We start from the raw sequence: 23,138 nt of genomic DNA, 5'->3' as shown, positions 1-23,138 counted from the left end.
TCATGAGTTTGAGCCCCATATCGGGGTCTAGGCTGATATTGTGGAGCCTATCTGGGATTCTCTGTCTCCCCATCTCTCTCTGCCCTCCCCCCTCACAAAATATATAAACTTAAAAAGTAATAAGACACAATATTTTGGGGTGCCTGGCTGGTTCAGTCGGTAGAGTGTGCAACACTCAACCTCAGGGTTGTGAGTTCAAGCCCCACATTGGGTGTAGAGCTTACATTTAAAAAAAAAAAGGAAAGGAAAAAAAAAAAAAAGAAACGCACAATATTTTAGGAAGTATTCTAAGGGTAAAAAAAATAAATAACTTCACAGAAACGTAATGTATAGTCAGGAGTCTTTGTGGTTATATTGGTTTTTAAATATTTGATATTATTATTTATGTATATTGCTTATCATGTTATTAGGAATCAAATTTTTTTGGCCTAAGAGAGCTGCAAATAGAGAATATAAAATAGAAGTTATTAAGTACAATCTTTGCAATCTTAAAATTCAATTGAAATTATTAGTATGAACTTGTGATTCACTTTTCTAAAAAAAACGCATAATTAATAGCTGTGTCCACTGAAGCCTGAGAACAATGACATCCCAGTAGTGAAAACCAGTTCGTGTTCCCCAAATGCCATTTCCCACTAGAAGGAACCAGGGCACTTTGGAGAAATGGCTGATTCCTGGTCTGGGGCAGAAACCACAAGATGAGCCTGAGACATCTTTTGTGCCCAAGGCAAGTCTCAGACATGTCAGACTGATGGGGGTCAACAGGACTGATGCCAACCTGGAGTAGCTCCTAACTGGCCAGAGAGGAGACAATCTGAACATCAAAAATAATAACTGCAGTCGATTAAAACACATTGAATATAGAAAACTCTGAATTCGGGGCACCTGGGTGACTCATTCAGTTGAGCGTCTGACTTCAGCTCAGGTCATGATCTCATGGTTCATGAGTTCGAGCCCCACATCGGGCTCTGTGCTAAAGGCTCAGAGCCTGGATCCTGCTTCAGATTCTGTGTCTCCCTCTCTCTGCCCCTCCCCCACTCACACTCTGTCTCTCAAAAATAAATAAACATTAAAAAAAATTAAAAAAGAAAACTCTGAGTTTATAATGATCCTTAAAAAAGGAAATCCAAAAACGTGTAACAAACCATTCACCATTGAAGGTAGCTAGCATACTAATACCTAACTTTGAAAATTGGCCATTAAAAGGAAAGAATTAAAATTTACCTTGCCTTGTACAAACTGTAGTCTTATTTACAGAGTTGCCGCACACGCCAGGAACTGCCCGTTTGGGGAATTCTTTCTTCTTCATTTTTAAAGGTGGGGGGGTGGTGGAAAGAGAGAGAGAGAGAGAAAATCTTAAGCAGGCTCTTCACTCAGCACGGAGCCCAACTTGGGGCTTGATCCCATGGCCCTGGGATCATGACCGAAGCCAAAGTCGGATGCTCAACCAACTGAGCCCCCCAGGCGCCCTAGGACGGCTGTATTCTCTAATCATGAAAACCTGCTGGGCTGCCTGGCAAAGGAGAATTAAGGTAGCAGGTAGAATTAAGGTTGCTAATCAGCTGACTTTAAGAGAGGCCAATTAGCCTGGGTTATCGAGGTGGGCTCCATATTATCACAGGAGCCCTTCAATCCGGAAAAGGGAGACAGAAGGGGTCAGAGTGATGTGGTGTGTAAGGACTCAGCAGCTGTGGCTAGTGTAGAAGGTGGGAGGGGCCGAGTCCCAAGGGATGTGGGTGGCCCCTGGGAGCTGGAAAGAGAAGGAAAACAGATCCTCTCCTGGAGCCCCGGAAGGGAGTGAGGACACCTTGGGGACAACTCACTGTGGCCCGGTGAGACCCATTTCAGGCTTCTGGTCTCCAGAACTGTAAGCTAATAAATCCGAGTTGTTTTAAGCCACCAAATTTGTGCTCCTTCGTTGTAGCAGCAATAGCAAACGAATCCACCTATGTACGGCCATAAACCGAAGCTCACAGGTGTAGATGTGATGGTGCGTTAGGGGACAGCTGCACTGGTGGGGGGCACAAGGGAAGGGGGCTGACAGGTCAGAGCCTGAGAAATTACGCAGGAGATCGGGTGTCCTTCGAGTCCTCGTGTCATGACACGCTTGGACAGGGAGTGACCGCAGCTTTGACCCTTGGTTCTTTCTCTAGCCCTCCTTCCTATCTGTGACCTCAATCTCTATGGGAGAGGTAAGGAACACATTTCGTTTCGCGGCTACATTTTTTCCTTTGTAGATTATCTGTTTCTCCTGTATGTAGAACACGTCTAAAAAAAATTGAAACTAAAAAAAAGAAAGAAAATCAACAGGATAGGTCTAGGTGTTAATGTTTTTCTTATTCTTTTCAGTTGCAGGGATAGGGTGGGCTCTTGGATTCCACGTGGTACGTTTTCTTACCAGTAAAATTTTCTCCTGTTGTTAATTCCCTGCTTACGTTTAATTCCGGCCTGTGGGATAGCTATTATCCCGTTGTTGGATCTCCAGTCTCTTGCCCCATGAATTTATTGCATTTCACCTCTCCGTTTTTCCTTTCTCTGTTCCCCCTTGGGTAGCCTCCGCTCCCACTCACATGCAGACCCTCCACCGTAGCACTGTCCCCAGGGTCCCCAGAGCCTGAAGGTAACAGATACCAGGCCGAAGGTAACAGATATTCCGGGAACAGTTCTACGTAGGGTCGTTCTGTTCACGCCCGTGCTTGCTGAGGAAAACCAGTGCCTTAGCGGGAAGCTTGGTCAATGAAAGCACACGGAGCGTGGATTCTGAATTTTCAGCTTCTAAGAGGTACTTTAGGCTGAAGACAATGAACAAGTAAGCAGATGAAAAACGAAGTATTCCGGGGGCGCCTGGGTGGCTCAGTTGGTTAGGCGTCCAACTTCAGCTCAGGTCATGATCTCGTGGCTCGTGGGTTCGAGCCCTGCGTCGGGCAGCCTGGAGCCTGCTTCAGATTCTGTGTCTCCCCCTCTCTCTGCCCCTCCCTGCTTGTGCTGTGTTTCTCTTTTTCAAAACTAAACGCTAAAAAAAATATTTAAGGGGCACCTGGGTGGTTCAGTCGGTTGAGCGTCCGACTTCGGCTCAGGTCACGATCTCGCGGTCTGTGAGTTCGAGCCCCGCGTCAGGCTCTGTGCTGACAGCTCAGAGCCTGGAGCCTGCTTCGGATTCTGTGTCTCCCTCTCTCTCTCTGCCCCTCCCCTGTTCATGCTCTGTCTCTCTCTCTGGCAAAAATAAATAAACATTAAAAACAATTTTTTTTAAATAAAAAAATATTTAAAAACAAACTATTCAGAAGAAAATAGGGTATCTGTTTTTTGTTATGCTTTCCTCTTCTCAAGCTTATTCTCCAAATCACTGCCTTGGTTTCCTTTCCCGTCGATGTGTGACTAATTGTGTGACTGAATTTTTTTTTTTTTTAATGTTTATTTATTTTGAGAGAGACAGAATGTGAGCAGGGGAGAGGCAGAGAAAGAGGGAGACACAGAATCTGAAGTTGGCTCCGGGCTCTGAGCTGTCAGCACAGAGCCCCACGAAGTGAGGCTCGAACCCATGAGGTGAGATCATGGCCTGAGGTGACAAAGTTGGATGCTTCACCCACTTACCAGGTGCCCCTGTGTGACTGTATTTCCAACTTTTTTTTTTTTTTTTTTTTTTTACGGTGGTCCCATTAGCTCATACAGCTTTTGATTTCTGATTCCCTCTCAGCGAGCTCCTTTTTCATCTGTTTGTTGTCCCATCTATATTTTGCCTTTTATTTCATAAGATACACATCTTCCCAAATCTTATTAAGAGTTCAACCCTGGTGGGTGATGGGTATTGAGGAGGGCACCTTTTGGGATGAACACTGGGTGTTGTATGGAAACCAATTTGACAATAAATTTCATATATTAAAAAAAAAAAAAAAAGAGTTCAACCCCGATGTTTTGTTGAGTTAATTAGGTTTTCTGTAGAAATATTTTTCAAACACTTGTTTTGCTGAAAACCTCAAGTGCCAGATTCTCTATTGTGTAGGTTAATGTTTCACAGGCTTCCCTCGCTACTTTTTAAGTATTATCCTTGCAAAAGGAGAGCTGTATTCAGCCCCAGTGAACGCCTGTAATCATGGGGAGATGGTCAGTGTCCGAATCCTTTATTTGCATCTTAGACTGGAGAATGGATACCCGCGCCCCCTGGCCCAGCTTTCTGTTAGCCTGAGATTCATTTATCCCTTATTCACTTTAAGGGATAGATCCCTGACCCTTCCAAGATAGAGCTTCTGGTCTTCAACATTGATTCACCCCTCAACCCGGAGGAGAATAATCTCTGGCCATTCTGCCCGTATTTACTCCTCTTAGAGCCCCTCTGTTGTGTCTCTGGGTGTCTCACTCCAGGCTTTGGTACAGAGACATCTGGCAGATGACCACAGCATTTCTAGTTTCAAATGCCATTGTAACTTTATCTACTCTCTTTGGTTCATGAGTATCTTAATAGGATGTAGGAGAAAGGTGATCAGTGTTGCTTGGTTCCTGCCGTCTGGAAGTTTTGGTTAAGAACCAATGGAGACTTAAAAAAAAATCAACGGAGACTTTTCTGCTGGGCTTTCAGAAACTTCTCGCACTTTCTCATTTGTCTCCTTCCAGATACATATCCTGGGCTACGGTTCTCCTGGTTTCTTACCCTCCTCCCTGAAATACCACCTGCGTTCCCAGGCCACCCTCTCCATAGTAGTTGCACAATTGTGCTGCTGCCCACCTGACTCCGAGATGGTGATACGTGTGTAGGAAGTCGCTAGGGAGAGCTTGTGGAAAGGACACAAGGAAGCAAGGTTAGGCAGAAGCTGAGTTCGGATGTGGACAACTCCACCAGGAGCTGTGGGAATAAATTTTTCATTCCCGAAGGGGAAGCTGGCTGGGGTAGCTGTGTCTACCTTGGGCAATCGCTGGATATGACAGCCCCCTACTTTGACCTCTCAAGTCTTAAGGACCTAGCTTGAAAGACACAGAGTGCCATCTTCACTGGGTTGACGAAGGTAGAAGGACAAGATTATAAACTTCCTGCAGTTGATTAGAGTTAAGATAATAACCAGATGGCCTTACATTGTTTAGGGTACTTTAGGCTAAAAACATTTTTTTTAATTTTTTTAAAGTTTATTTATTTATTTTGAGAGCAAGCAAGAGACAGCACAAGTGGGGAAGGGGCAGAGAGAGGGAGAGAGAGAGAATCCCAAACAGGCTCTGCAGACATGGGGCTTGAACTCATGAATGGTGAGATCATGACCCGAGCTGAAACCAAGAGTCAGATGCTCAACCAACTGAGCCACCCGGGTGCCCCAAAAGCATTTTTTTTAAGTGTATTTCCTATTGAGAGGTAACTGACACTGACACATAACGTGTTAGTTTCAGGAGTACCACATGACAATTCAATATTTGTATACACTGTGAACTGATGACCACAATAAGTCCAGTCAACATTCATCAGTTTACACAGCTACAAAAAAAATTTGTTTTTCGGGTGATGAGAACGTTAAAGATTTACTCCCTTAACAACTTTCAAATATGCAGTGCAGTATTATTAACCCTATTTATTTACTTATATTTTTATAGCTATGTATACTTATATTATTAACTAAAAACCTTGTTGGCAACAACTGATGAGGAAAGAGAATAGCTCTAGATAAATACAATCCCCTAGTAGTAAGTTTTAACCAAACTGGCAAGTGTTGCCTGCTTTGAGTGGTGACAAGGAGAATTAATGCAGAGACCCTTGGATTCTCAGAGAATTGACGTTGTCTCTCTTGTCTCTTTCCATGTTATACAAGTGATTGAACATAGAGGGGTGCCTGGGTGGCTCAGTAGGTTGAGCAGCTGACTCTCGATTTTGGCTCAGATCATGATCTCACAGTTCATGAGATCGAGCCCCGTGTCGGGCTCTGTGCTGACAGTGTGGAGCTTGCTTGGGATTCTGTGTCGCTCTCTCTGTCTACCCCTTCAGCGCTCTCTCTCTCTCTCTCTGTATCTCTCTGCCTCTCTCACTCCCTCAAAAATTAAAATAAAATACAAATAAAGTGCTTGAACTTAGAATCATCACAAAGTTTAAGTGCCAAAGGAGAGATTTTTGTTTCATTCAACTGTGAAGTGAATCCCTCCTTTGTACCCTGTCTTCCTCAGGGACAGTTAGTGACTGGTGATGGCAAAAATTCCAGGGGGTTACAATCTCCTGTGCCCACAGAGGAGCAGGTACAGAATGGCAGGCCTGGGAGCTGGGATGTGAATGCTCTGATGAGGGTGGTAATCTCTCCTACTATTAACACCTCACTTCCTCCATTCGGGATTTGGCCCAGGGCCGCCAAACAGTGTGATTTTGCAAGAGAAGCCGGAAATCCAGATTTCTATGTGAAATTTCCAGATTTTCTAGTATGGGAAGTTAATCCCAAGTTAAAAAAAAAAATTGTGTAAGCCAAACAATGTTATCAGGTAAAATCAGGTCTGTGAGCTGCCAGATTGTGACTTGTGAGTTAAGTCTTTCCTCACAATCCTTTTTGGTAAAGTCAGTGAGAATTAGGGTACAAGCAGAATGATGCTACATTTTATTGTAAGAGCATTTCCTTCAAAAACGTTATAACCTTAAATCGGCCCCAGGATATTGTTGTCGAAATAGCCAACACCAGGAATATCCCTAATGATGCATTATTTTTTTTAAGTTTATTTATTTTGAGAGAGAGATTGAGCACAAGTGGGGGAGGGGCAGAGAGAGAAAGAGAGAGAGAGAGAATCCCAGTGCGGAGCTCAAGGTGGGGCTCGTACTCACGAACCATGAGATCATGACCTGAGCCGAAATCAAGAGCTGCATGCTTAGCCCACTGAGTCACCCAGGCGCCCCTATTATTACGCTCGTAACTGTACATTTCTTTATATTTGGTAATAGTCCAAGTCGGTAAAATACTTTAAGGCTATTCTAAAACTTTAGACCAATGATCTCTTGCCGTTTGCTCTTCAAAGTCAGTAATGACACGGACACATGCTACTTTTTATTCGTAGTACCTCCTCTGTCTACTGGGAATAACACCTCCCCGTTCTTGGGAATTGTCTCCCCCTTCCCTGTTCCAGCCATGTGTCTCCACTGGGAGCTGCTGTGTTTTCCTCTCACCTGGATTTCCTGTTCACGCTTGACTGGTCTGCTCCTCAATGTCTTGACCCAAGGCCGATGAGGAAAGGGAGTCAGGTCTTCAGGGGAGAGAGGGAAGGAAGCCCAGCTCACCTGCAGAGGGAAGCGGAGCGAGCGGTAGGAAGAGAGAGGGAGTCCCGGCTGCAGTGGTGATCCTGATTCTAGTTGTTTCTGAGGCCTCGTTGCATCCCTGGCCCACCTTCCTTCTGATTCTTTATGAAAATCAACAGCATTCGTCATTGGGGAAATAGCCCTTCGCAAACACTCGCATGGCGATAATTAAAAAGACAGGCAGTAGCAAGTACAGGTGAGGATGAGCAGACATCGGAACCCTCACGGCTGGTGGGGTTAGGAAATGGCACAGCCGCTTTGGAAAAAAAGTTTGGAAGTTGCTCAAGGAGTTAGTTAGACGCGGAGTTACCTACCGTATGACCCAGCAATTCCACTCTTCGGTATCTACCCAGGAAAATTAGAAACACGTGTCCACACAACACTTGGACTTGACTATTCATAGCAGCGTTCTTCATAATAGCCAAAAAATGGAAACAACCCAAATAACTATCCACTGGTGAATGGACAAATAAAATGTGGTAGATTCATACAATGGACTGTTGTTCAGCCTTAAAAGAAATGGAATACTTAAATAAACGTGGTACAGTGTTTATTAACCTCGAAATCATTATGCAAAGTGGAAGGATCCAGTCACAAAAGATCACATGTCGTGTGATTGCCTGTGTATGAAGTGTCCACAATAGACATAGAGAAAGATCCAGAAAGAAGATGAGTGGTTTCCAGAGGCTGGAAGGAGAGGAGAAAGGAGAGTGACTATTAATGGATATGTGGTTTCTTTGGGGTGGTTTCTTCTTTTAAGGACAACTTTTATTCTGAAGTTTTATGGTGGTAACAGTTCCATAACTATGAATATGCTAAAAAAAAAACAACCCACTGAATTATACACTTAAAAAGGGTGAATTTTATGTTAAGCAAATTATGTCGCTATAAAGCTGTTATGAAAAGCGATTAGGTATATTTGTTTACACTAATTTTGTCTCTGTTTTTCAGATAATGTCAGCATTTCATTTAACTATCCTATTTAGTCAGAAACCTAGTAAGACTCGACAAATTAATATACTACCAGCGGCTGCTGCAGAGTTTACCGCAGAGAATGGAGAAGGTGGTAGACAGAAGGCTGGGAATGTACGAAAGGGGTTTAAAACACAACAAAAAAGACTTAAGAGGTGGGGGTTCAACCAAGTCCTGCTCCAGCTGTGGTTTGGTTCGGGAAGGAGCCTCTGGAGCAGAGCCGCCTCATGCCGTTGGGCACACAGTGCACTGAACAAGGGCGTGAAGCTAACGGGCTGAATAGGGCTGAGATTACTCTGTTCTCGGCCCCCGAAGCCATGTGCCCTGGTGTGTCCGTCCAAAAGAGCCTTTCTCTCTCTCTCTCTTTTTTTTCCCCTCTCTTTTTTTTTTACATTTATTTAATTATTTGTTTTGAGAAAAAGAGAGAGAGAGAGACATGGGAGAGGCAGAGAGGGAGAGAGAGAGAATCCCAAGCAGGGATCCAGCAGGGCTCAATCCCATGAACTGTGAAATCATGACCTGAGCTGAGATCAAGAGTCAGATGCTTAACCGACTGAGCCACCCAGGTCCCAAAGGGCACCTTTTTGTAATCGACACAAAGGGGCCATGCAGCCTGGGGACAGTCCTCCATCAAGAAAATAGTAAAACGAAAGCGGTGACAGACACAAAAGCAGAAGATGGTCCCCAAGGGGTGGGTCAGTTAGGGAAGTCTTCCTGAGAAAAGCAAGGCTGGAATTGGGCCTTGAAGAAAGCAGATAGGAGCGAGGAGGACAGAGAGGAGCTACGAGAGGCACTAAATGACGGAGTAAATGTTCAGGCATATTGGGGGAAAGCATGTGGCCCCGTTCATGCACTCGGCACACGGAGCCACCACTAGGGGCCAGGCCCTTCGCTAAGCACCGAGATAAAACCATCCTGAGACCCAGCCTCTGGGCAAAAAGGCCAGAAATCTAATAGGCCGGGAGACCGCCAGTCCCACCACAGGGAGAGAAACCCATGGTGGGACGTTTCAAAGCCTCTAGTTCTCTGTAACCAAAGAAAGAGCGGTTCCCGGAGGGAATGTTTCTAATTCTCCATGTGACCGGGAAAAACCACCCGGCTGCCGAGTGCCGCAGGAAAAAAAATGCCACCGAAGTCTTTTCCTATGTGAATAAAACAGATTTGGAAATCCTCTGCTTGGAAATCTTATGCATGTTAGACCTGGAGCATAAGCTCTCTGAGGCTAATTTATTTTACGGCTACTTAATTGCCCTCACGCTGTCGACTGAGATCAAACTGGATGTGAACACACTGTGTAAATGGCATATATCAGGTTTCATTTCCTTTTTAAAAAAATTTTTTTTTAAATGTTTACTTATTTTTGAGAGATAGAGAGAGGAAGACACAGAATCTGAATCAGGCTCCAGGCTCCAAGCTGTCAGCACAGAGCCCAAAGTGGGGCTCGAACTCACACACCGTGAGAACATGACCTGAGCCGAAGTCAGATGCTCAACCGACTGAGCCTCCCAGGCACTTTTATAACCATTTTTAAGTGTGCAATTCGATGTCATCAATTACATTCATGACATTGTACACCTGTCTCCACTATCTCTTCCAAAACTTTTAATCCACTCAAACAGAAACTCTGTACCATTAAGTGATAATTCTTCATTCCCTCCTCCCCGTAGCACCTGGTCACCTCTAATCGACTTTCTGCCTCTATGAAAGTGTCTGTTCTAGATACTTCATGTAAGTGGTATCATACAATGTTTTTCCTTTTGTGTTTGTTTCACTTAGCATACTGTTGTCAAAGTCCAATCGTGTTGTAGCAGGTAGGAGGGCTTCCTTCCTTTTCAGGGCTTAATAATATCTCATTGTATGTACACGCTGCATTTTGTTTATCCCTTTATCTGTTGACGGACATTTGAGTTGCTTCCAACTCTTGACTATCATGAATAAGGCTGCTATGAGCATTGGCATACAAGTGTTTGCGGCCCTGTTTTCAATTCTGAGTGGAGGATTCTGGAAGTAGAATTGATGCGTCACATGGCAAGTCTGTGTTTAACTCTTTGAAGAACCACCAACCTGTTTTCCACAATGGCTGCACGAATTTGATATTCCCACCAGCACTGTGCAGGGTTTTCGTTTCTCCGTATCTTTGCCAACACTTGTTATTTTTCCATGTTTGGATTACATCCCAGCTGTTATGAATTGTTGTCTCATTGTGGTTTCAATGTGCATTTCCCTAATGATGAATGATGGTGAACACCTTCCATGCGCTTATGAATCATTTGTCTATCTTCTTTAGAAAAATGTCTATTTGAGTCCTTTGTCCATTTATTAATCGGATTGTTTGTCTTGGTTCAGTGATAGGAGCTCTTCATATATTCTAGATGTTAAATCCTTATCGGGCGTATGACTTGCAAAATATTTTTTCCCATTCCATGCTTTGTCTTTTCACTCTCTTGATAATGCAATCTGTTTTTTGAGCAATACGTCCAATCCTTACATGGAAGGAGGAAGTCATAATTGGGAACAGAACAAAATGCAAAAGATCATGGGAGTGAGGTGGAAACAGTGGGAGGTAAAATAAATGCATGCACATATGAAACAAGTATCACTCTCCCCAGAGTCACAGGCTTCCAAGAGGATTTGAAGCACTATCCACCTCATCTTATCTGGTTGGCTGAACATGAATGATGGAAGCTTAGAGCACATATTCTGAGCATCCTACAAGCCTGCGGTGGAATCCCAGGTCAACCACTTGCCAGCGACAGACCTGGGGGGAGGTACCTGTCTATCTGAACTTCAATTTCTTCACCTTGTAACGATTCAGTAAGGTGATATAAAGAAAACATTTAGCATACATGGCATACAGTGGAACTCAATAAAGGGGCGCCTGGGTGGCTCAGTCGGTGGAGCGTTCAACTCTTGATTTCGGTTCAGGTCATGATCCCAGGGTCGTGAGATCAAGCCCGGCATTGGGCTCTGTGCTGGGAGCTTGAGAAGCATGGAGTTTCTTGAGATTCTCTCTCTCCCTCTCTCTCTACCTCTGCCCCTCTCCCTCATCTCTCTCTCTCTCTGTCTGTCTCTCTCTCTCTCAAATAAAAAGACAAATTAAGAAAAAAAAGGGTATCTGTGAATACCACTGTTGTGCTATGTACGTGTCCAGTGCTGAGTCTTTCCGGCACCCTCTTAGCTCTCTTCCGCCATTCGTTCCATGTGACCCGAAAGTCCGCCATTGATCTGCCTGCAGGACAGCTCTCTTGAACATTTCCCTTCTCTGTCGGTCGTTGACCTCACTCACTTTGTCAGGTTGGAACTTCAGTCCTTACCTTTGAAGTGCTCATGTGTGTTTCCACATCCTGGTGCCCTGTGTGGTCTGCTCATTGCTTTCAGGCGGGTGTGAGGGTTAGGGAGGAGTCTGTTTGCTGGCTTTCTTTCTGTTACATTTTCCCAGATTTCCTGAGGAACAGAGAAAGGTGGAATCCTGCCTACTTTGCTCCATTCCCCTTAGGATTTGGCTCCTAATGAGAGCGGAGGCATTGTGCGTCAATGGGCTAGGCAGCGTTCTATATGGAATTCAGGTTATGAACGAGAAACAACTATGCGGAAATCAAAGTACAAGGCAGAAAATGGTTAGTATTATGAAAATGACACGAGCCGAATGTTACACGTTTATACAAGGAAATATTTACATACGGTTAAAGGATTCATAAAAGGCTTCATGGAAATGGAAGAAGTTGAAAGGGTCAGATGGATTGGTTTTTGATGATGAGAGAATATAAGAATATACCTCCATGTACAGGGAAGGGTATAGCAAAGACATAAAGGTAGAGTGTTGCACACATGTTTTTTTGTTTTGTTTTGTTGAGAGAGAGATTGCAAGGGAAGTGGGGAGAGAGAGTGCCCAGCATGGAGCCCGATGTAGGCTCAGTCTCACGGCAGTGAGATGGTGACCTGAGCCAAAATCGAATGAGATGCCTAATAGACTGAGACACCCAGGCGCCCCTACACACGTTTTCTTATTTAATCTACCGACCAGCCTGTAGCAGGGATCTCTGAACTGTGCCCCTCACTGAGACGCCTTCAGGTTTGCCTGGCCTTTTAGGTGGCCCCCAAGATGGCACCAGTTTACGCCATCACTCTTCAGGAATAAATAGGCTTGTTTGGAATATGCCCCACCCAGTGTGCTGCTTTTCACGTTTTCCCGTGAGTGTGCACTAGACCTAGTAACCTACCTCTAAAAAGAATATGGTAGACATAACAGGATGTTGCACCCGAGATTAGGTTATAGAAAGACTGTGGCTTCAATCTTGGACGCTGTCCCACTCTTTCCCTCACCTTCTTGGGTTTCTCACTCTGGGGAAAGGCGGCTGCCATGTGGTACACAGCCTTGTGGAGAGCCCCTCCTGGCAACATCTCTGGCCACCAGCCAATCAGAGCCCGGGGCTCGCCATCAAGCACACGAGGGAGCTGAGACATGGAACTTGCCCCGGGTGAGCAGGTCCAGTGGACACAGTGACTGGAGCCTGAGCCAAAGGCATCATGATGCACAGAAAGTTCTGAGAAAATAAAAGGTTGTTTTGGATTTTTTTCTTTAATTTTAAGTTGCTAAGGTTTGGAGTCATGTGTTATATACAGCACGTTATGCAGACTTTGGTGAAAGTCTAAATGTAATTAGTCTCCTTATTCTCCACACCAAAAAGATAGCACACTTCTTCTCCCAACTCTCATGTTACTACTTTCTGAAATTTGGGTTCCAGCTTGTTTGTAAACACATAATTTTAAAACTTATTATTTATTTTGATTTACCGCTCTCTCTATATTTTTGATTGACCCCGGTATTTTTAGTGTTTTATTTGCTCATGGTGATTTTTTTGCATCCTTTCTTTAGATGCACTTTATTTTTCTCCCTGGAGTACCCCCTGGGGTAGTTCTTTCAGAGACTATCTTTGGATAGTAAACTTTCTAAGTATTTGTAGGTCTGAAAATGTCTTCATCTTGCCTTTATATTTGGGTGATAATTTGGCTAGAAATAGAGTTCTGGGTCCCAGATTACTTTCCTTTAGCACATTGAGTCGTGGCCTTCAATGTTTCTAATAATCTCATTCTCCTTTCTTCTAGATATTCTATCTTTTCCCTCCGATAGCTTTTAGAATATTCACCTTATCCCTCATACTCTGGAATGTTACACGACATATTTAAGAGTGTGTTCTTTATTTATTCTGCTGTACACTAAGTGGAAATAATTCCATTTGAGGACTCTTTCTGACCCCCTTTCAGTTTGGGGATGTTTTTGCTTGTATCTCTTCAATATTACCTCTTTGCTATCCCTTCCACTTTGCTCCTGGCACTCTTATTAAATATATTTTGAAGGGTCTGCATGTGTCCTCTTCTCTTTGAACTTTTCCTTAATATTTTCACTCTTTTTATCTCCTTGAGCGACGTTCTAGTAGATAAACTTTGTTTGACATGTTGGTTCACTCATCCCATCTTCATCAGTGAAGATTCTAATTCTAACACGTTCTTATTTCAAACTCCCTCTGGTTTTGTGGATTTTTTTTTCCCACCTAGATTTGTTTCTTTGAGGATTTTGAGAACACCGTCCTTGGAGAGCTCACCCTCTACCCCAACACTCATAGGAACCAAACAGTAAAATTTTGTTTATGAGTTGGATCAAAGTGAGATAAATGTCCCAAGAGCTGGAAGCTTCTCAGGGAGGGAGAACCAAGAACACTCTTCTCTCTTTCTACTTTCCGTCTTCTCACAGGACAGCCCATGGGGATGAAATGGAGAGGTTTCTAAAATGCACTGTGCACGCTCAGAAATAGTTCTAAGAAATTACATTCTGCTGGAGAGGGGCCGGGAAGTTACTTTCCTTTTTCCTCCTCTTCAAGTCTTACTCTAGAAAGCTCAAGGGGCACCGGGTGGCTCAGTCAGTTAAGCATCCAACTTTGGCTCATGTCATGATCAAGTTCGTGATGAATTATCGCAAGGTGGACCAAGATGACAAACCTTGAAAATCACAATGGCCAGGACTCTCAGCGTCCACCAGTCAACATTCTGAAGCTTAAACAGTGGCATGAAATGAGAATAAACTCTGTCTTTAACGTTTGAAATCTGAGATCAGTAATCAGGTTAAAGTTGTAATTTGGATTTAGACGGGATTTAGCTTTTCCCTCCTTAAGAATTCTAGTTTGAAACCTGAGCTTTGCAGGGCGGGCTGAGTATGAGTAAATCTGAGATTCTTAAGGTGACATTGAGAAGCCTTGAGCTTTGCTTGATTGTTGTTCAATATGGAACAAAAGAAAACACGAAACAGTGGGTTCTGATTAGGTGGAGTGGACATTTAGGACTGCTAATGTAGAAGCATCCTAGGATAGGACAAGTTACAAAAATAGGACGAACTTCACTTTGATAATGTCATCATCGCTAATTCTGTTTTCCATTTCCCCTTATGCCCCAAGTGATATTTTATCCTGTAAAGTTTGTTTTTCTGAGGGTTTGATTCGTTTCTTCTTTCAGAGATAGGACATATTGAAGTAATCCCTGATAAGTTAGAACTTTGTTTGACAACTCGATAATAGGGGACCCACCACTTAGGACAGGATTCCTAAGTAGGGAGCAGCCTCGTGGGACTCAGCCAGTAACCTGTGGGGTCTGGTAGTACTTCCGGTAGTTACTGTTAGAATGGAGTGAATGGCAGAGCACCCAGTTGGTGTCTGCAGAGAACGGAAGAGTTGCTTGCCACTCACACACACGTTTGTCGTCAGAAGGATTCCGCTGTTGTAGATAAAAGCACCCCGGTGGTAGACTCCAAGGCCTTTGCTGGCCACCCTCCCAACCCTTCACAGCTCAGCCTCTGCCAGGTGCTTGGAGGCCCCCGGACGACCACGTGGTCCCTGCATCCATCTGGCGACTGCTGTTTCCACATTTGACTATGTGGTGACCTTCTACTCATCATCAAGGCTCCTGGCGAATGAAAGCCCTTCCAAGAAACTGTTTGGTTGTTGATTTTTACATAGTTTGTTAATGGAAAACCACCGAACTCTTTGATCTGCTTGGACTTTCTTAGATCACATACCGTTTGAGTAACTTACCTCCTGCAGCACAAAAAGAGTAGTGCGTGTTGCTGACGATCAGTTGACAGCGTTAAGTGACAGTCTTAAGTGGTTTATGTTCTCTTATGTGTCCTTTGGAGGAATTGTTCTACCAAGATGTCATGGCAGGAAAAAGAAATTTACCAAGAAGCCCAAGAGCTTGCTGTGTGTCATACCTGGAGTCGCTTTCAAAACCTGTGCACTGGAAAACCTGTTTTACAAGTAGATTTTCATGGTGTTTGGTGAAACCTTTTGTGCCAAATGAATCAGCAAAAACGTCTTCTAGATTAAAACCACAAATTAAAGTTAGTCATGATATTTCAAAATTACATTTTGTTAGAAAATTCCTTGTACGGTAAAAATGACAGATATGTGTTAAATATATTTATAGTTTTCATCTATTTAAGTGAACTGTTGGGCTCTACCAACCTATGTACCAGGTTAGAGCACAGCTTTTCAAAAATTTATTTTGGAACCTGCGAAAATCAAATATGCTCATTTCCCACATTGCTGCTTCAACTCTGAAATGAATTGCTTCATTAAAACCTAGTTATTTCTGGGGCACATGGGTGGCTCAGTTGGTTAAGCATCCATCTGACTTTGGCTCAGGTCATGATCTCACGGTCTGTGAGTTTGAGCCCTGCATCAGGCTCTGTGCTGATGGCTCAGAACCTGGAACCTACTTCCGATTCTGTGTCTCCCTCTCTCTCTGCCCCTCCCCTCCTCATTCTCACTCTCTCTCTCTCAAAAATAAATAAACATTAAAAAAATAATAATAAACTCTGGAAAAAAAATGTTTAAACCTAGTTGTTTCTAACAGATCCCCTTGTGATACACGGGCTCTAAATGACTAGTCAATTTTAGGATTTTCCAGAAGTGATCCTAGAACTGACTCAAGCTTTCTGATGAGTACATTGGACGAGGGGCATTTTGTGGTTTGGCTCACTTGCGGGAAGGAAATCCAACATTTGTCGAGCACTCGCTGTGTGCTAGACACTGTGCTGTCTTTAGGTATGTTTCAGCTTATTTCAGCCGCACGACAGCCATATGCCACAGCCGTCATGGTCCCCATTTTACAGACGAGAACACCAAGGATCAGAGAGATTGCGTGACGTTCCCAAGGCCAGTCAGTGGGAGACTGGAATTTAAACCCACGTTAGCTGGTGTTCCTCCCGCAGCACCGGCCTGCTGAAAGGAAGGACACTGATGGTTCAGCCCCCCCCTCCTCCCCGCGCCGGCTGGCACTGGGGGCGGGTGGGTGCAGACTTGCTCAGAGCACAGGGTGGAAAGCACTTCCTAAAGACGGCTAGCGGGCAGGTATGCCAGCTCCAGAGCAGGCTTTCCTCCCAGGGTTTGGTTCTTGTATAAAGTGCTCACACGCCGGGGCTTCAGGGACAGAGGGCTGCAGCCGGCACATTGCTCATGCGTCTTCTTTAAGCCAACAGCGACCTGGCAACTGAGTTTTCCAAGCCTGGCCAGACAGATCCTTCAATTTTGCTTTGTTACTTTCAAGGGAGTATCCTGCCCTTTCACAGACTCGGTGCTGTGCGGGGGGACTACATTTATAGAGTGTTCTGGATAATGAGGTCAGGCAAACATTTGAAGAGACAGTTCACAGACTACAGGGACACCACTGTCTTTTTCCAGGACAGGCTGGGAAAAGAAATTGGACGCTGGACCAGACAACGTCTGCGGTTCCCTCTGAATCGCTGAAGTGCGCCAACGCCTGGCTAGCAGGGACGCAGCTGAAGAAGGAACTGTAACATTATTATTCTCGAAGGATGTATTTTTAGTACACAGCATATAAGGTGTGACCCTCTTCTGTGGAGAAACACAGAATGGAAATTTGCTTCGTGCCAAGTTGCCACCACATGATAAACTGAAGTGAGTTAGAATCCATAAATCGTGTATATGAGTCCAGAGAATTTTCCAGTAGAGCCCCTCAGACTTGTTTCATTTTTAATCATATACACGAATTACCAGGGAGTACTGAAAATAAGCTAAAATTTGATAGGTCAGTACTCCTTGCTGATTTTCTTACATCAACTTCCCTGAGTTTTTTTTTCCCTGACTGTCCTCTAACGAGACATCAAGGCAACGATCTCTGACCTTTATTGATTGTGTCTCTCATCAATAACAAATCCTTGTGCACTAATCTCCAATACATGTGTATTTACATATTTAGGAATTATATCCGTTGACTGCTGCGCTAATATTTTCTGCACAATATAAAACAGGCCAGAATTAAATTTAAAGGATAAAATAAAGATTAAACTTTTTTTTTTTTTTTGAAGATCTAATTGGCCTCATTCAGAAGTTGTGAATCAGGCAGCAAGCACCCCATCTAGCAAGTAGAAAGAGCTCCGGGGAGCTGTACAGAGAGTTTTGTAGGCACGTGTAGGCACGTGGGGCAGGAAAAGGAAGTTTCTTAACAAAGGAGGGATTATTTCAGGCAAGGTCTTCCTTTGGGGGAAGGTGGGGTCTACCATGCAGACTCCATCACTAATACGGATCAGAGGATTCCAGACTGACTGGTTAAAAGTCACATTCCTGGGATCTTGGTGAAACCATAATTCCATCAGAGAGTAAGTCTTGGTTTGCTGATGTGGGGCTGAGCACAACTGACTCCATTTTGGGCCTGTTGTCATCAACACCACTCTCCACTGCTGTTCTTATCCTCTCAGCTTCTGGTGATCCTTTGTGTAGTATTTACAGGTTAGGACATTTTTTGCTCGGTCCCTATGATATTCGCGGGTCATGACTTCAGATTCACATTTTTTAAAAAATTTATTTATTTATTTTGAGAGAGAGAGAGAGAGCACCCAAGCACAAGCAAGGGAGGGGCAGAGACAGAGGGAGAGAGAGAGAGAATCCCAAGAGAGAATCCCAAGCAGGCTCTGTGCTGTCAGCATGGAGCCCAACGCGGGGCTCGAATCCACAGACTGTGAGATCATGACCTGAGCTGAAACCAAGAGCTGGACACTTAACCGACTGAGCCACCCAGGCGTCCCGCATTCATAGTTTTTAACTCAGTCATTCTCTTCATTCCTTTTCTGAAATACTGGTCTTAGGAAGATCATTTTCTTCGTGGTTAGTGGCTACAAACATGTATTTAAAGTTTTTGAGAAGAAAACAACACACCAGGGAGTTTACTTATAACTGTTTTAAACAGGATAATTCCCAACATCTACAATGGACTTTGGAGCCATCACCCCTGAGACCTAAACCAATCAAAATCAAATAAGTTGAAGACTCCATTGAAGGAGTCACCCTATTAAGCCAATTTCCCCAGAAGTATTGATCCCGGCATAGCAGGTGGTACTGACCATAGCACTGACACCTTGCTCAACAGCTATCCTATTATCAAGAACAACTTTGGCCAGAGAGGCTAAGGATTTTTGTTCATCAACGATTGCTTTAGCAACAGATTCTGCAGTACTTTTTTGAGAGAGAGAGAGAGAGAGAGAGAGCGCGCATGTGTGTAAGTAGGGGAGGGGCAGAGGAGAAAGAGAATCCAAAGCAGGCTACAGGCTCAGCGCAGAGCCCACCTTGGGGCTCTATCCCATGACCCTGGGAGCATGACTTGAGCCAAAATCAAGAGTCAGGCACTCAACCGACTGAGCCAAACAGGCTTCCCAGTTCTGTAATATTTTTTAAATGTTTTATTTAATTTTTTTTTTGAGAGAGAGAGAGAGAGCGTGAGCAGGGGAGGGGCAGAGAGAGAGAGGGAGACACAGAATCCAAAGCAGGCTCCAGGTTCCGAGCTGTCAGCACGGAGCCCGATGCAGGGCTTGAACTCACAGACCACGCGATCATGACCTGAGTCAAAATCAGACGTCCAACCGACTGAGCCACCCAGGAACCCCTAATTCTGTAATATTTTTAACAGAGGTCAAGGAGAAGTCCCTGATTATTTTACACTTAGTCTCAACCAGGGAAGTAGGGCCCTGCCAAAGGAAGTAAATCATAAATCATGAATGCCTTTTGGTAATTCCCATTTGAATCTGTGGCTCAAGACTGGAAGAGTGATAGCCATGGAGGCCAGTAAAATTTTAGGAGTCTGTAGACCACACAGGAAGTTTTATTCTGGTTATCCTTGCCTTGTGTCCCGCCCCACCCCCACCCCCCTTTTTAATAGATCCTCGACGCAAAGTTCCCCTTGGACTAGGGAAAGGATTGACATAGCAGACATCACTAATTGGGAATGCAGACTGAAGGCTCCACACTGATGGGGAGCTGTGCACTGCCATAAACAGCTCTCAGTGGATCTTCACACAGAATTAAGGGCTGGGGGGTTTCCTGCTCAAAAACCTGGAGACTGTGGTCTGAAAGGTTAGGGGCATGGCTCTGGGCTAAGCCATCTGCCAGCTCATCTGGGCTCCGGACAGATCTGGCTGCCAGCTTTACCTGACTGGCCCTTCATTGGAAAGCCAACCCTATCGGGAGCTCAGTGCAAAGAGAACAGAGCTCAGAACCAAGAGGAACTTACCCATGGGCCTCAGAAACGTCTAGAAAAACAGAGAACCCACAAAAGGGCTCACAGGTACCAGGCCTGTGTTTTTCATTGTCCCCTAAATGCCATCAGAACTTCACTTTGGTTCCCACCACTGCCACCAAATCTGTTAAAAAACAAAATTCAACCAAGTAAATTTGAAGTTCTAATTGGCTTTATTCAGTGACTCATGAATCAGCACATCATCTAGCAAGTAGAAAGGAGCTTCCAGATTAAATTATTTTAGGGGCGCCATTGGTTAAGCCTCAGACTCTTGGTTTTGGCTCAGGTCGTGATCTCTTGGTTTGTGAGATCGAGCCCTATATCAGGTTCTGTGCTGACAGCACAGAGCTTGCTTGGGATTCTCTCTCTCCTCTCTCTACTCCTCCCCTGCTCTCTGTCTCTCAAAATAAATATATAAACATTTTTAAAAAGAAAAAAACTATTTTAAAAGTACTTTCAAATTGTGTTTTATTTAGTAACAGTACAAAACCCACTGCTTTTGCTAAGGAGAACAATATGATTGTTTAAATATACTTCTTTCTTTTTAAGAAAACATTTGTGATTATATACTGCAGTACAAAATTTGGGGCTAGTTCAGTTTGTTACAATACTTGTCTCCTTTTAATCTTTCTTTTCATTGAGATATAATTCACATACTGTAAAATCCACCCCATTTAAAATATAAAATTTAGTTATTTTTGAGATGTTCACAAAGTGATGTGAGCATTACCACCATACAATTTAAGGAGATTTTCATCACCTCCAAAAAAACCTCACACTTATTAGCAGTCACTATCCACACTCTCACTTCCCAGTGCCTGGCAACCCCTAATCTATTTTCCATCCCAATGGATTTGCCTATTCTGGACCTTTCATGCGAATGAAATCATGCTCTATATGGCTTTTTGTGCCTTGCTTCTTTCTTTTGGCATAATGTTTTCAAGGTTCCTCCATGTTGAATCATATACCAGTATTACATTCCTGTTCTATTCTCTGTGTATCCCACTGTCGCAGACTATGAGTCTGGAGTTCTCTCTTGTCCAGCAAGAGAGCAGATGCAGAATTGAATACGAGAGAGGCTAATGTCCAGGAAGAGACAACAGCCCTGAACAGGGGTTTTGTCTCCGTGTTTACTGAGCACTCAAGATCTTACACACGTGGTGAATGTTAAGAAAACAATCAGATAGTGATCATTAACTTGTGTGTGTAAGAAGCAAAGGGTCTGGGAGGCGAGTGGACTTTGTGATCAAAGTATATTGGCACCAGATGGAAAGTGATTTCCTGAAGGTGATATAACAAATTATTCATGATCCTATTATAATATTTCACTAACTGACCTTGGGTGCTTTTGCCCTGTGGCAATCGCTTTCTGCCCTAAGCTCTTTTTTTTTTAATTTTATTTATTTTTTTATTATTATCTTTTTAACATTTACTCATCTTTGAGAGACAGAGAGAGGCAGAGCATGAGCGGGGAAGGGTCAGAGAGAGGGAGACACAGAATCCGAAGCAGGCTCCAGGCTCCGAGCTGTCAGCACAGAGCCCGACGCGGGGCTTGAACTCACGAACTGCAAGATCACGACCTGAGCCAAAGTCAGACGCTCAACTGACTGAGCCACCCAGGCGCCCCGTGCCCTAAGCTTTTTTAACGCATGTAAGTATAAGGAATTCTTGAGCTTATTTCCCCACATCCCACCTTCTTGTTATCTCTTCATCAGTTGGTGGCCATTTGAGTCATTTCCACTTTTTGGCTGTTGTGAATAATGTTGCTTCGAACATTTGTGCCTGATCTTTGGTGTGGACATTTGTTTTCATTCCTCTTATGTATATACCTAAGCTTGGAATTGCTGGGTCATATGCTAACTCTATGTTTAATCATTTGAAGATTACTTTCCAAAGTGGCTGCACCACTTTACAATCCTGCCAGCAGTGTGATGGGGGTTCCAGTTTCTCCACAGCCCCACCAACAGTTGTTTCTGTCCATCTTTTATTGGAGTCATCTTAGTGGGGTGTGAACGGTATCTCATTGTAGGTTGCCTTGGTTTCCCTAATTACTAATGTTGTTGAGCACCTCTTCATGTTCCTGTTGGTATTCTGTATATCTTCTTTGGAGAAATATCTATTCAAATCATTTTTCCATTTTTACAGTGAGTTATTTATCTTTTTATTGTTGAATAATAATAAGAGTTCTTTATATATTCTGAACACTAGACCCTTATCAGATCTCTGATTTACAAAATTCCTTTTTCATCCTGTGGGTTATCTTTTTCACTTTCCAATAGTGGCCTTTGAAGCACAAAAGATATTATTTTGAGGAAGTCAATTTATCTGTTATTTTTTGAAGGTTGCTTGTACTTATTATTATTATTATTATTATTATTATTATTATTTGGAGGTTGCTTGTACTTTCCGGGTCATATCTAAAAACCATTGCCTAATCCAAGGTCATGAAGCTTTACACCTGTGTTTTCTTCAAAGATTTCATAGTTTTAGTTGTTACATTTGGGTCTTTGATCCATTTGGCATTAGTTTTTATACATGGCCTGTTGTAGGAGTTCAAGCTTCATTCTTTGAATATGGATAGTCAGTTATTCCAGCATATTTATCGGAAATATTATTCTTGTCCCTGTTGAATTATGCTGATACTTTCAGAGATCACGACCCGAGCCGAAATCAAGAGTCGGACGCTCAACCGACTGAGTCACCCAGGCACCTCATTTTTTAGCGATTTTTAAGTCAGTTGCATCATTGTCAGAAAAAGCGATCGGCATGCTACTGATTCTTGAACTTCACTGAGACAGATTCTACAGCTTGATACTAGGTGGACTCATGGAGGCTCCTTTATGTGACCATGATTGATTGGCTGATGACTGCCCACAAGGTCGAAGCCAGTATTCAGGTGGACCCGGACCGTGTGACCCCAAAACCCTGATTCTTCCGGTTCTGTGAAACGATACAAGTAAAGCTGAAGAGTTAAGTCTTACCATTTTCTCATTTTTCAAAACCTCCGTTTAGCCATCTGAATCCGGCCAAAGCTTTCCTGGCTCAAGTCCCATTTTCCCCAGTGGGTGAAAAGTCTCTTGAATTCTTAACTACTCTCACGTTGAGGGCAGAACTCTCTTTTGTGGGCCTGATCAATAAGGAAACTGGATCTTTGTCAGGAAAGCCAGTCCTTGTCAAATTCTTCTGTTTGCTGTCCCCTGCGGCCCTTTCCCTGACGCTCAGTTTGAATGACTCCCTCCTCCCTGTCTGCGTCATAAAACTTTGCTGCTGGGTTAGAGAACTTATCAGAGTCTCTTTTTCTTCTTGATTGTTTATTTACTCTTTGCTTGACTGTGAGCTTCCG

The sequence above is a fragment of the Panthera onca genome, chromosome D2 (genome assembly GCF_046562875.1).
Source record: "Panthera onca isolate mPanOnc1 chromosome D2, mPanOnc1 haplotype 2, whole genome shotgun sequence".
Classification (NCBI taxonomy): domain Eukaryota; kingdom Metazoa; phylum Chordata; class Mammalia; order Carnivora; family Felidae; genus Panthera; species Panthera onca.
The sequence above is the reverse complement of the archived record's forward strand: the minus strand, read 5'-3'. Positions refer to the sequence as shown.